General features: G+C 35.8%; 1 protein-coding gene across 3 annotated transcripts in view; it reads left to right on the forward strand.

Moving 5' to 3' along the window:
* Positions 1-14,787, forward strand: part of LOC106867152 (uncharacterized) — a 244,931-nt gene that overhangs the window by 34,440 nt on the left and 195,704 nt on the right. The window contains exon 1 of one of the 3 annotated variants that reach the window (XM_089350217.1): positions 1,247-1,267. The exons of the other annotated variants lie outside the window; for them this stretch is intronic. The gene's annotated coding sequence lies outside the window, so the exon portion shown is untranslated. Of the gene's footprint in view, positions 1-1,246; positions 1,268-14,787 lie in introns of those variants that run through there. 3 annotated transcript variants of the gene reach the window in all.

Below are 14,787 nucleotides of genomic sequence, written 5' to 3' on the forward strand. Positions count from 1 at the left end.
ATATAAAAGCAGTGCAAATCGAAAGCGAGATATTCAAATAGCACATGAATGACATCTATATAACAAGATGTGCCGTTTCGTAACTGATAACAAAACATAAATCGTTTATATGCAGGAGGGACAGGTTAGAAGACGTAGCGGATCGCTGAGTTATACTGATGTGTAAGACTGGCTGTGAAACAAACTCCTACTTAAACATCATCCCCTGATGTAGGAGATGATGTTTAATGCTTCCATCAAGTTTGAAATGCTGGAAGCTGCGGAGATTATTTGTGAGTGTGCGTTTGTGACAAAGGTTGTTCTTTTGAGGAAGGTCATACGACGTAAAAAATCTTTTTAATACTGGGATATATTCTATAGAAACAGGAGACTGAATGTTTTTTTTTTGTAACGACGGAGCTAACGGTGGGGCGCACAGTTTAAAGCTAATAAAAGAAACCTCATTATAAGAGTTTTTTTATTATCCCTCTTCCTCCCGACTCCCCTTCTCTCTCTCTCTAAATACGAAAACGTTTTGCACCTCGTGACTATATGTATGGCAGTGAAAGTGGAGGGATATAGAGAAGATTCAGAAGCCTGTGTAGTACATGTAGCGTTGGTGTTGGAAATATAACAGACAGCAAATACGAATAAGTTAAACACGTAAGAGCTAAGGGAAATAACTCAAGTAGAACAATGCCAGGAACTTAAATAATTCAGGTGACTGGTAACGACGCAGGACAAAGAATGTCCGATATATAGAAACTTGAGTGTTAGAGAAACATAGCCACTAAATTGTAGCGATTAGTAGCCATTCGCAGAGAAAAGGGGAGATAATTTAAAGAGAGAAAATTTGTAATACTTTTTTACTTGTAAAACCTCTGTCTTCTTATCAAAGAAGGATTGAAACGAATATGTTTCCCTGATGACGTTTAATAAAAGTGAAACATGACTGTAGCTGTCTCCTTGCTAGCTAACAAAGAGCAGATGTCTTCTCAAAGAGTAGGTGTTACCTGAAATTACAGTAGACTTACCCGTTTGAAAGTGAGATCTCTGACACAAGGATACAAGGCAACGCCGATGACGTTATATCCTTCAGCTGGTGGCAGTGTGATATCATATCGATTGAACTATTGTGGTAACTGCTACAGCATAAGGTGAATCATTGTGCAACAGCTATAATACACCTGGCCTACACATACGCTGTCGTATTGGATGATATAATAGCCCGGAAATACTCAGAGTCTGGAGTATATATCATTACAGTTGTGTACGTTCTTGTGATTCGGTGAGCATTTTTCCTTAAATAATATTTCATCTTTTACAGTCGTCTTCATTGTTTGTATAACATAAACATAGTTAGTGTTATGATAAGATGTTCTTATAAAGTTCCTGGTACATGTACACACATATACACACATAGAAATCTATGTGTGTGTGCGGGTGGGTGTGGGCATCTGCATATATATGTACATACATATATGTATGTATGTATGTATGTATGCAGACACATATACATGTACATATATACTTATTATATATATATATATATATATATATATATATGTGTGTGTGTGTGTGTGTGTGTGTGTGTGTGTGTGTGTGTGTGTGTGTGTCTGTTTTACGTACATATCTACCTATCTATGTATGCACACACATACACACACACACACACATATATATATATATATATATATATATATATATATATATATACATACATATACACATATATACACATATATATACACACATATAAATGTATGTGTGTGTGCGTGTGCGTGTGTGCGTGTATGTACGTGTAGGTATCAAGGTGGTGCCCCAGCATGGCTGCAGTCAAATGACTGAACCGAGTAAACGACTACACACATATATACATAAACATGTTATTTATATTTTATTTGTGCGGACGATTCATGGATGACATTGACAAAACATTATTTAAAAGTTTAGTAAATGAAATGCAGAAATAACAACCGCGTTTGAAACATTTATATTATAATTGTAGACAAAATCGGTGGAGCAACGAATTAAATGCCTTGCTGTATTTAGTTACGAACTTTGAGATTCTACGTTCTAATTCAGCCGACGTCAACTATGCTTTTCTTTTTTGCAATATACTTGGGATCGATTTCATCGACTAACGAATCTTTTTTAGATCGATACAGGGACGAAGAGAGTTGATTTGCATTATTTAGCAACATAAAAGATCTGCGTTCAAATCCCATGTACATCGGAAAAGAAAACACCAGTTTAGTGCCAACGATTTTAGATTCTATACAACTAATTAAGTGGGTGGCTGTGTCCCTATGTTAGATGTCGATATTGTTTATGGTATACGTTAGGATTACAGAGGACGGTGGTTTGGCCGAGGGTCGAACAAAATGTCACATGGTGTGCGTGTGTGTGTGTACATACATATATATATATATATATATATATATATATATATATATATATATATATATCATGTATACACACATACTATATATACACACACACACACCACACTTAAGTGGCAACATACTACACTTTATCGTGCAGTTACTGTTAATACTTCATTTAGAGAATTAACATATATATATATATATATATATATATATATACACACACATACACACACATATATATCTATATATATATATATATATATATATATATATATATATATATATATATATATATATATATATATATATATATATGTATGTATGTACATATATCCATGCATATATACATAGGATGTGTATGTATCTATGTATCTATGTATATGTGGGTGTGCGTACATGTGTATGTGTGTGTGTGTGTGTGCACGTGCATGCGTGTATGTATGTTTGTAGGTATGATGTATTTCTCTCGTTTCTGTGTTTCCTCATCTAACCTTCCTGTAAAAGAGCGTAGGCTCGAAACGTTAAAGTGTTCTTCGAATTTTCCTGAGTGTCAAATTAATACACCGTGTTTGTTTCTGTTTCTTTTTCCACGTCTTCATCTTTTTTTATATTCTCGAACCCCCAGACACACACACGCACACACACGCACCCACATGTATATTCTTACACATTTTATTGCTCTCCTTCTTTTCTATCAATTCTGACCAGCAACAAAAATATTCCTGGAATTGCAGCTAAGTACATAATAACACCTACCGCCTTACGACCTTCTATACAACTAACTGGAAACAAACTTCCGCTAATATGTCTAAGAAGATATTAAACAACTGGCCCTATACAGACTGTTTGCACAAGATGGTCTATTACATTAGCCCATTCTGTTTTATAATATTTGTCCAGAACAAAATACACTGACTGTTGAACGGCTGGTCATAGAGATGACCAAAAAAACCAATTGGATTGTGAAGAACAATGACATAAATCACACACATCTCTGCTTTTATTCTTTCTTTTGTTTGTTCCGTTATGGACTTTGCTTCTTTCTCTCTCTCTTTCACACTTCTGTTCATGCTCATTCCTTGCTATATATATATATATATATATATATATATATATATATATATATTCATATCTGTCTGTCGCCAAATCTTTTTCTCTGTCTTCTTCTTACACCATCTTGTTTTTTTTTCCTTGCTCTGAACGCATACAAGAAAACGCCTACTAACGTACGCGTGTATACATGCGAATAAAAAATTAAAAACTGCGCAAAGCACAGAAATATGAAGTAATACACACAGACACACGTGTGTTGTGGGACACATCGGCTAACACATATGAATGTGTGCGTATAAAGAGTACAGAAATGGACAAAACAAGGGAAAAATAGAGATTATTTCGTTGTATGTTTTGCATGCTAACGTCCTTACTCTCATTAGCATGAATGCACGTTTGCGTGTGTGTGTTTATATGAGGGTGTGTGGTGACTCTGAGTGTGTGTGTGTGTGTGTGTGTGTGTACAGATTTATTTTTCTTTATAGTTCTAGCTCGAGAGCCGCAGCCATGCCGGGACGCTGTTGTCTGTGTTGCTCATAGAATATAAATATTCTATATATATATATATATATATATATATATATGTATTATTTGCGCGCGCGCGTCTGTGTAGACATTTTTTTCTTTATACTTCCAGCGCGAGAGCTGCGGCCATGCGAGGACACCACCGTCTGGGTTGTCGATAGAATATTTGTTTGTGTGTGTGTGTCTGTGTGTGTGTCTGTGTGTGTGTTTGTGTGTGTGTGTGAGTGTGTGTGTGTGTGTGTGTGTGTGTGTGTGTGTGTGTGTGTGTGTGTGTGTGTGTGTGTGTGTGTACATTGTAAACATATAGAGAGTTACACTAAAACATGGCGCTTCTTTCGCCGCAATGCGACCGATTACCAAAACGAGAATGAACGTGGAGTTGCTAAATTTGCTTCAACCTTGAAGAAATTGAAATACTGACCTGTCTACCGAATCAGAGAAAATTACTTTTAGAAACATTTTATATATTTTTATCTCCTACCTTCGTTTGATAATGTGAAAGAACCTTCAATCCCAGACCCACCATTTTTACGCCAAAGTTAGTAAAACTTCACTTATCTCAGTTACAAAGAGATCGATTATGCACTCTCAAATTTACTGTAAAATCAAATATATTTACTTTGGTTTCAATCAATTTTAAATTAAACTTCCTTATTTGACGTTTGTAAATAAACAGTTTCAATAAAAATCGATCAAGTCTTTAATTTGTTGTTTGTTTACTATATATGGTGCTCTCGTAGTAATAACATTCGGCTCAAATATAAAGTGGATATATTTTCATCCCTTTACGTTTCCAGTTCGAATACTGTTAGCTTTGAATTTGTTCTATGTTGTCTCAGTTCTTCAGAAATATACTTAAAGTAATGTGATTATAATGCACTGATGTCAAACGTAATTTCAAAACAGTCTGTCTACAAATATGAAGACATTGAAAGTAGACATTAAAAGTAACTGGAACTAAACTGAATATTACAAAACTAAAATATGATATAACTACACAAGCACCAGGGGAGAGTAACTACTAAGAATTGAGCTTATAACAATAATATTCCCAATTGAAAATGAGAAAAAAGCAGTTTTGTCTTCGCTTCCTCTAAAATTAAAGCTTCGTGGAATTTGATTTTCGATGTTATATCGAACCCAGGAGCCTGATGGATAACGAAGCAACTAAATATTACCGCATCGGATCATATTCTTTTATTTCTTTCAGTCATTTGACTGCGGCTATGCTGGAGCATCAGTTGTCAAGCGATGGTGTGGGGAACAAACACAGACACACAAACATACGCGCCTGCACACATACACACATGCATGTATATATATATATATATATATATATATATATATATATATATATATATATATATATATATATATACATATGTATGTATATATATATATATATATATATATATATATATATATATATATATATATATATATATATATATATATATATATATATATATTTCATGTGCTATGTTTTCCCTTCTGATTATTTTATATATGTGGGGTGAGTGCAAAAAATATACCTACAGCAATAACTTAACATAGGCTGCGACAGAAAAAAAAAGGCTCCTGTATCCTAAATAGCCATTGGTGCCCAGCGTGACATGGATGTTGAATTTTTTATCAAGTGGGGTGAATGGGAGACACTTTTGTAGGACCTTGTAAATGTACACGCAAAATGTGGCTAGGTCCTAAACGTTAGGTGTTTCAGCTCACGAGCATAAGGCCGTGAGTTGGATGCCCGGTGATGCGTAGTGTCCTTGAGCAAGACACTTTATTTCGCGTTGCTCCAGTCGTCTCAGATTGCGAAAACTTTGTTGTACCTGTAACTGAAAGGGTCAGCATTGTCATTCTATCACATTCGAAGGGTAAGCGTATCTGTGGAGTGCTCAGCCACTTGTACGTTAATTTTACGAGCAGGTAGTTCTGTTCCTTGGATCAGCTGGATCACTCACCGTCGTCAACGACGGAGAACCAGTATATGCAATATGCGAATATAACAGACTACTATAATCCATTTACTGAACATTCAATGATACAAACAAGGTACGACAAATGAATCTGTCGCATTTGTTATCACTTCCGCCCAGGTTGCATCCGGCAGAGCAAAATATGACCAAAGAATCTCCAAGCGTGACCAGCGAACGTTTGAGCTTTTCTTCCTAGAAGTACTACCAAGTACTAAATAAACCAATATGTCCTTCCTTTCGAAAACAGTAGTTGCATATTCCCATAGAGATTTTAGTTACGATTTCTACAATATCAAGCGGCTAACTAAACGCTCCTTTGTTGGATCGATATATATGTCGCCTATACACCCTGTAACAATAACACCGTCTGACGTGAGCCCAGAGGACCTCTTTTCATATGTAATTATATTTTATTATTTTGTATGAATTAGTGACAAATAATACCAATTACAGGACTTTGTCTCTTGCTTATAGAATCGTATCATAGTACATAATTTAGTTATCAAATATATGAATATATATGAAAAAATATATAATATATTCATGTATGTATATATTATATATTCACACGTATGTATGTAGGTATGTATACGTGTAAGTACATATGTATATATGTATGTATATATATATATATGTATATATATATAAATAGAGTTATTAATATTTCTAAGTCTCTCTAAAGGAGACTACGGCAGCGGTACTGGAAATTAATAGTTATCGCCAAGCCAACATGGCAGTCCCAAAATTAGGACGAAAGCTGCCGTGAATTAGCTCCAAGAAGCCATCGCCTCTAGCTAGCTATGTGACACACGAAACCTGTGTCCTTTATAACCTTCGAACAGGACACAGGTTTCGTGTGTCACATAGCTAGCTAGAGGCGATGGCTTCTTGGAGCTAATTCACGGCAGCTTTCGTCCTAATTTTGGGACTGCCATGTTGGCTTGGCGATAACTATTAATTTCCAGTACCGCTGCCGTAGTCTCCTTTAGAGAGACTTAGAAATATTAATAACTCTATTTCTGAAAACCAGTGGATAGATTCCACTGAAATTAGATAAATAACCTTCGAGCAGATAGTCAGCAGCGCCGCCTGGCTAAGGCTTGGCTACTCTGCATTGACAAGGGGCAACACCCTGAAACTAGTCTAGTCTGCAGATGCCAAACCAGCAGGGGGACACTGCTGACCTCCCCTGTTCGAAGGTTATAAAGGACACAGGTTTCGTGTGTCACATAGCTAGCTAGAGGCGATGGCTTCTTGGAGCTAATTCACGGCAGCTTTCGTCCTAATTTTGGGACTGCCATGTTGGCTTGGCGATAACTATTAATTTCCAGTACCGCTGCCGTAGTCTCCTTTAGAGAGACTTAGAAATATTAATAACTCTATTTCTGAAAACCAGTGGATAGATTCCACTGAAATTAGATAAATAACCTTCGAGCAGATAGTCAGCAGCGCCGCCTGGCTAAGGCTTGGCTACTCTGCATTGACAAGGGGCAACACCCTGAAACTAGTCTAGTCTGCAGATGCCAAACCAGCAGGGGGACACTGCTGACCTCCCCTGTTCGAAGGTTATAAAGGACACAGGTTTCGTGTGTCACATAGCTAGCTAGAGGCGATGGCTTCTTGGAGCTAATTCACGGCAGCTTTCGTCCTAATTTTGGGACTGCCATGTTGGCTTGGCGATAACTATATATATATATATATATATATATATATATATATATATATATATATATATATATATATATATATATGTACATATATATATATATATGTCTATCTCTCTCTCTCTCTCTCTCTCTATATATATATATATATATATATGAGGAAAAATAAACACACACAGACATGTACTCCCGTCTGCGCTTGTGTTTCGTTTAACTATAGGTTTTTTTTCGTTTATACGGCTTTATTTCTTATTGTTTATTGCCACAGAAATATAACACACACACACACACACACATATACACCCACACAGACAGAGAAACACACAAGTATGAAAGTGTAGTTACATTTGTTGCACATAATGGAAAATATTTTGTGAATTGCATTTATAAACATTCATAATACGTTTTATATGCGCTTTATATTCGCATAATTTGATAAGAACTTTATGTATTATACGACCATAAAAAAGAAGACACCATTTCTGGACGGTATTCATTCCTTTAAAACTGATATAAGCATAAACAATACATATACTCAACACACACATAGATACACACACACAAAAATCCACATATACATATATATACACACACATACGTACGTACATACATGTGTGTCTGTTCGGGCACGCGCGTGTGTGTGCGGGGTGGTGGTGTGTGTGCGTTCAGTTTGTACGCGATGATAAACTCTGAGTAATTATCATTACTGACTTGAAATCGGTTTTATTCATCTGTAAGTCATAATGGACGGCAAAGGAGTCACGTGGTCAGTGTTAACCAATCAAAATGTGAAGTTCCGTTCCGTCGCCATCATGTATTGTAAGAGTTTGTTTTTTCCCAACAGCAATATCAACCAGAGAGAGAAAGCATTTGTGAAACAAAATGGCTTGACAGAAATGTTAACACTCGCACACTCGTATGAAGTTTACACACTTATTGAATATTTACTCCTCTTTCTCATACATACATACATACATATATACATACATATATATATATATATATATATATATATATATATATATATATATATATAAGCCTAGAACTTATCCTGCAGGTGACTTTTGGCGAACTATTATGTTATGGGGACGTAAACATCCCAACACCGGTTTACAAGTGGTGATGGAGTACAAACACAGGCACAAAGACACACACGCACACATAGATATATACGTGTATACACGACCGGCTTCTTTCAGTTTCCGTCTACCAAATCCACTCACAAGGCATTTGTCGGCCCAAGGCTATAGTGGAAAACATTTGCCTACGGTGCCACGGTTTGGGGCTGAACCCGAAACCATGCAGTTTCAAAGCAAGCTTGTGTGTGTGCGTGTGTGTATGTATATATATATATATATATATATATATATATATATATATATATATATATAACGTAAGTCTCAGTGGAACTCCGCATCGCAGAATATTATAATTTGATTTGCCGTTTTTTTCTGTACATTAAGTACCAGCTGTGTACTGGTGTCGAACTAATCGACCGCCCCACTTCCACCAAAATTTCGGGCCTTGTGCCTAGAGTAGAAAAGAATATATACGTGTGTCATTATATGCATGTATATGTGGGGGTGTGCACGCGTGTCTGCATGATTACGCAGGCACCAACAAACACACACGTACGCATACATATACACGCAAAACACACGCACTTTAACACATTCACACACAGTCTCATATATATATGTGTGTATACACACATATATCTGTATGTATGTATGTATGTATATATGTATGTATTAGAGAGAGATATCGGATACACACAGACACACACATAAATATATATACATAAATATTGTGTATATGCGCGCGCATACGTGTCCATAAATAACATATTTGGAGCAAAAAATCTGTTGATCAGGATATTCGTAAACAATATAAAGAAAATTCGAATAAGATAAATGAAAACAAGAGAAATAAATATTAGAAAAATTCTGCTGGGAATGGTAACATGAATTCTTCGAAGAGTTCTTCAACGTAGTGATGTCCCAACTGGGCCATTTCCTAAAGCATATTTTACATAATTTACATACGTCGGATAAAATCAACTGAAAATTCTTAAAATAACATTGATATAACAGCAGGGATCATATTATTCTGAAGAAATATTTCCAATATTTATTCCGAACAGAATATGGGTGTAGAATAAACTAAATGCGAGGATGGAAGCGAGAAATAATTATTAATTTATTGTATTTGAGATAGCTTGAGAAGGAATTTTGATTGTATATATACTACAGACGTAGATAAAGGAAAACGCGCGCACACCGCACTTACATAGACATGCATACACATGTAGCCCCCTCTCTCTCTCTCTCTCTCTCTCTCTCTCTCTCTATATATATATATATATATATATATATATATATATATATACATATATGGAGTGGCTGTGTGGAAAGTAGCTTCTTACCAACCACATGGTTCCAGGTTCAGTCCTACTGCGTGGCACCTTGGGCAAGTGTCTTCTACTATAGCCTCGGGCCGACCAAAGCCTTGTGAGTGGATTTGGTAGACGGAAACTGAAAGAAGCCCGTGTTATATATGTATATATATATATATATATATATATATATACAATATATGTGTCTGTGTGTGTGTGTGTGTGTGTGTGTGTGTTCATGTGTCTGTACTTGTCCCCCCAGCATCACTTGACAACCGATGCTGGTGTGTTTATGTCCCCATAACTTAGCGGTTCCGCAAAAGCGACCGATAGAATAAGTACTAAGCTAACAAAGAATAACTTCTGGGGTCGATTTGCGCGACTAAAAGCGGTGTTCCAGCATGGCCGCAGTCAAACGACTGAAACAAGTAAAGAGGTATATATATATATATATATATATATATATATATATATCAGTGGCATAACAGGGGTGGGGTGGGCAAGGAGGACACATGCCCCCAGGCATCGACGGTAGGGGGGGGGCCCTCATCAAAAGCAAGAAAGATAAATCTTTAAACAACTGTATTATTTTTTTTTAAACGGTTAAAATAAGGAGGTTTCGTAAAAGTAAACCTTCAGAAAATATATTTTGAATTACAGGCTGTAACGAACCAGCAGATAAATGAACGCTGGTAAAGTATTCATTGCTAAAATATTGCTCCAAAACATTAATTACTTGTAACAAATAAGTACTATATAATACCATAGATTTTGTAATGGCGGGTGCGCATTTTTGCGGCTTGCTCAGGGCGCGGTTTACCGTAGCTATGCCATTCATATATGGTGTGTGTTTGTGTGTGTGTACATCTATTCTTGTAGATTCTCCAACAAGCGCTAAATTATAAAAACATGTGACATATTAATAAAAATCTGTAAAGGTACAACCATCCAGATATCTGAGTACTTTATTATTTCTTCTAATATATATATGTGTGTGTGTGTGTGTGTGTGTGTGTGTGTGTGTGTATACATATATATATATACATATATATATATATATATATATATATATATATATATATATATATATATACACATATATATATACACATATATATATACACATATATATATATATATATATATATATATACATACATATATTCACATATATATATATATATATATATATATATATATATATATATATATACATACATATATTCATATATATATATATATATATATATATATATACATACACGTGATTAAAGAATGTATTCCAAGAATGTTTTGTTTATTACATATATTAAAATTTTTACACATTCTCACAAACCCACACAGCTAGTCCTGTTAACGCTCTTTTATATGTATTTCAAATATGCATTTGCATATATTTGTCCCTTGCATGACTTTGGATGTGTGTATATACATGTCGGTGTGTACGTGCATATGTACTTAGGTATGCACGCATATATGTACTTAGTTATGAACGTATATATAGCGATGTATACATACACGTGCATCTTCAAAGCTTTTATAAGACAATATAGTCACTGCATTCCATGACTCAGGTGCAGGTATTTACAGTCTGACACCTATCCACATGTTGAGCTATTGTGAGCACTCAATATACAAGAGCCATAGGGCTGCGAGCTGGCAGAATTGTTAGCACGTCAGGCGAAATGCTAAGCGGTATTTTATCTGCCGCTACGTTCTTACGTTCTGAGTTCAAATTCCACCGGGGTCGAGTTTGACTTTCATCCTTTCGGGATCGATGAATTAAGTACCAGTTGCCTACGGAGGTCGATCTAATCGACTGGCTCCATCCCCCAAAATTTCAGGGCTTGTGTCTAGAGTAGAAAAAGATATTTATTATTCAAAGGCGGCGACCTGGCAGAACCGTTAGCACACCGGGCGAAATGTTTTGTGGTAGTTAGTCTGTCTTTACGTTCTGAGTTCAAATTCCGCCGAGGTCGACTTTGCCTTTCATCCTTCCGAGGTCGATAAATTAAGTACCAGTTGCGTACTGAGGTCCATCTAATCGACTGACAAGATGAGTCCAGTTCTATATTTAAGAAATGAGGAATTATATACATTATTTACATTATTTACATCTAACGGATATTTGTCATCTATCAGCCGAAACTTTGCGTTAACAAGAAAAAAGATGAGGACAAATATCTGCCAAATGTAAATAATGTAAATAATGTACATAATTTCTCATCTCTTAAATATAGAACTGGCTTACAGCTGTTTCTGCGATATCCACGAGGATTGGATATTACGTCATCAGAGACAAATAGGAGGGAAAATATGGAGAATGAGAATGGTGTATATCAATAAGATGACAACATAGAGGAAAGGAGTAAAAAACTAAGGGCATGGAGAAAAAGAAGAAAAAAGAAGCATAAAAGTTTATAAAACCCCTACACCACCTGTCTTCGTCTTTTGTTTTTTTTTTTGTGAATTCTTCCCCTATATATACTATATATATATATATATGAATACAGACACGCACACACATACATATACTCATACAAACATACATACACACATTCATACATACATGCATACATACTTACACTCACATGCAAGCACACAGGCACACACACATAGTTATTGGAGAAAAACTGCAAAGTTTTCTATCTAAAATCAGTTTCAATTCCTAGTGGAACTTTTATATCTCCAGGGAAAGTGTTAATGCAACATGGTTTCGTCACGATGTTCTTAGATATAAGACATTATTGTTTAATGCGCTGTTTCTTGGCCAAAAGACATTTGGCACCCAATATTGTAATTTATGTTCCGCAGGGATAAATTCAATTCGGTGAGGGAATTGGATACGGGTGTGGTTTTGAAGTCATATACAATATCTATATTTTTATTTCATCATGGCTTTTATGCTTTGTCGATCACTCACACGCGCTCACACACACATACACATACACACACACACACGCACACACACACTCACACACATACACACACACAAACGAGACCACACACATGTCCCGAAAACAAAACATTAAACTATACAACTAATTAATTGTCATTATTGTAAGAGTCACGCGATCTCTTAATTTCCAAGAATTTTATAGAAATATAGGAATAAGAATTAAACAAAAGACAATTTGGTAAGATTGTAAATGGAATATGCGTGTATGCGTGTATGCGTGTATGCGTGTATGCGTGTATGCGTGTATGCGTGTATGCGTGTGTGTGTGAGTGCACATGTGTATTTATTCATATATTTATTGTATATGTATAAATATTATAGGGGTATCTAAGTATGTATAAATATACATGCATGCATATATGTATATGTGCAATGTGTATATATTTATATAGTCACACACAAACACGCATATGTGTGTGTATGCATCTATGAGTGAGTGTGCGTGTGCGTGTAAATTATAAAGTATATAGTATAAATTATACATGTAGCCTATGTGGTTCATTATTGTCTTCTACAGCTGTTTCAATGTGAATTGCTGTCTATCTGCTTTTTATTCAAAAATATTCTCACTTCAATCGTTTTAGCTTATTTTGTATATGCATGCAAGTTTGTTCCACCGAGATGTATCGCATTGTCTTATCGAATTCGATTTAGTCGATATGCTATCAAATGATCTCTCAATTATCGTAGATGCATTACTTTGATGTTTAAGAATCAATAACGTATTCTTAACATTTTCTCTTTCTGCTCGGATTTTTTTCCTACATTTTTTTACCGCATATCCTCATCAAGCAACCATATTATATGAACCTTACCAATTACCGGTTCGTTGTGCACCGTGGCATGCTATGCAAGCGCGTCTGAATATTGCACTTTCCCACACACACACGCATACACATACACACACACACACATAGATAGATAGATAGATAGATAGATAGATAGATAGATAGATAGATAGATAGATAGATAGATACCTTTCTTTATTAGCCACACAGGGCTGAACACAGATGGGACAAATACAATGCCCTGTGTGGCTAATACAGAAAGTTATCTATCTATCTATCTATCGATGGGTGGATAGATAGATAGATAGATAGATAGATAGATAGATAGATAGATAGATAGATAGATATGTCAGTCTATTGGTTAAGATCAAATCTCTCCTATTCTGGACCTTACCATCTTGAGTACGACAAAAGCATAAAGAATGAAGTCGTATCAAACACTCATAAGTATGTAATGGCCACGACTGGAATGTCTTAGATTATTTTAAGTAAATAGTGTGTATAGCAATTTGAAGGCATCGAGTTAGCACAATCGTTGGCACGCCGGACAAAATGCCTAGCGGAATTTCGTCCGACTTGACGCCGAGATCGACTTTGCCTTTCATTTTTTAGGGGGTCGATAAAATAAGCACCAGTTGAGCACTAGGGTCGATGTAACCGACTTGACCCCTTCCTCGAAATTGCTGGCATTGTGCCAAAATTTGAAGTTATTTGTAATGGTGTTAGCCCCATGTCCCTGCCTAATAGAATAAATATATGATCAAAGGGTTTGAAACTGCGAACATTATTGTTCTTCCTTTTTATCAGTCTCTCCCACTATAGCCGCGCGCCGATCTAAGCTTTGTGAAAGGATTTACTAGACAGAAACTAAAAGAAGCCCGTTGCATGTGTGTGTGTGTGTGTGTGTGTGTGTGTGTGTGTGTGTGTGTGTGTGTGTGTGTGTGTGTGTGTGTCTTTGTCCCACAGCTTTGGTTGCCAACAGGTGCTGGTTTGTTTATGTCTCTGTATTGTTTCCTTTTTATTTTTATCAGTACCTTTACGACTACATTATCGAA

Source organism: Octopus bimaculoides, chromosome 4, assembly GCF_046866305.1.
Source record: "Octopus bimaculoides isolate indiv1 chromosome 4, ASM4686630v1, whole genome shotgun sequence".
NCBI lineage: Eukaryota > Metazoa > Mollusca > Cephalopoda > Octopoda > Octopodidae > Octopus > Octopus bimaculoides.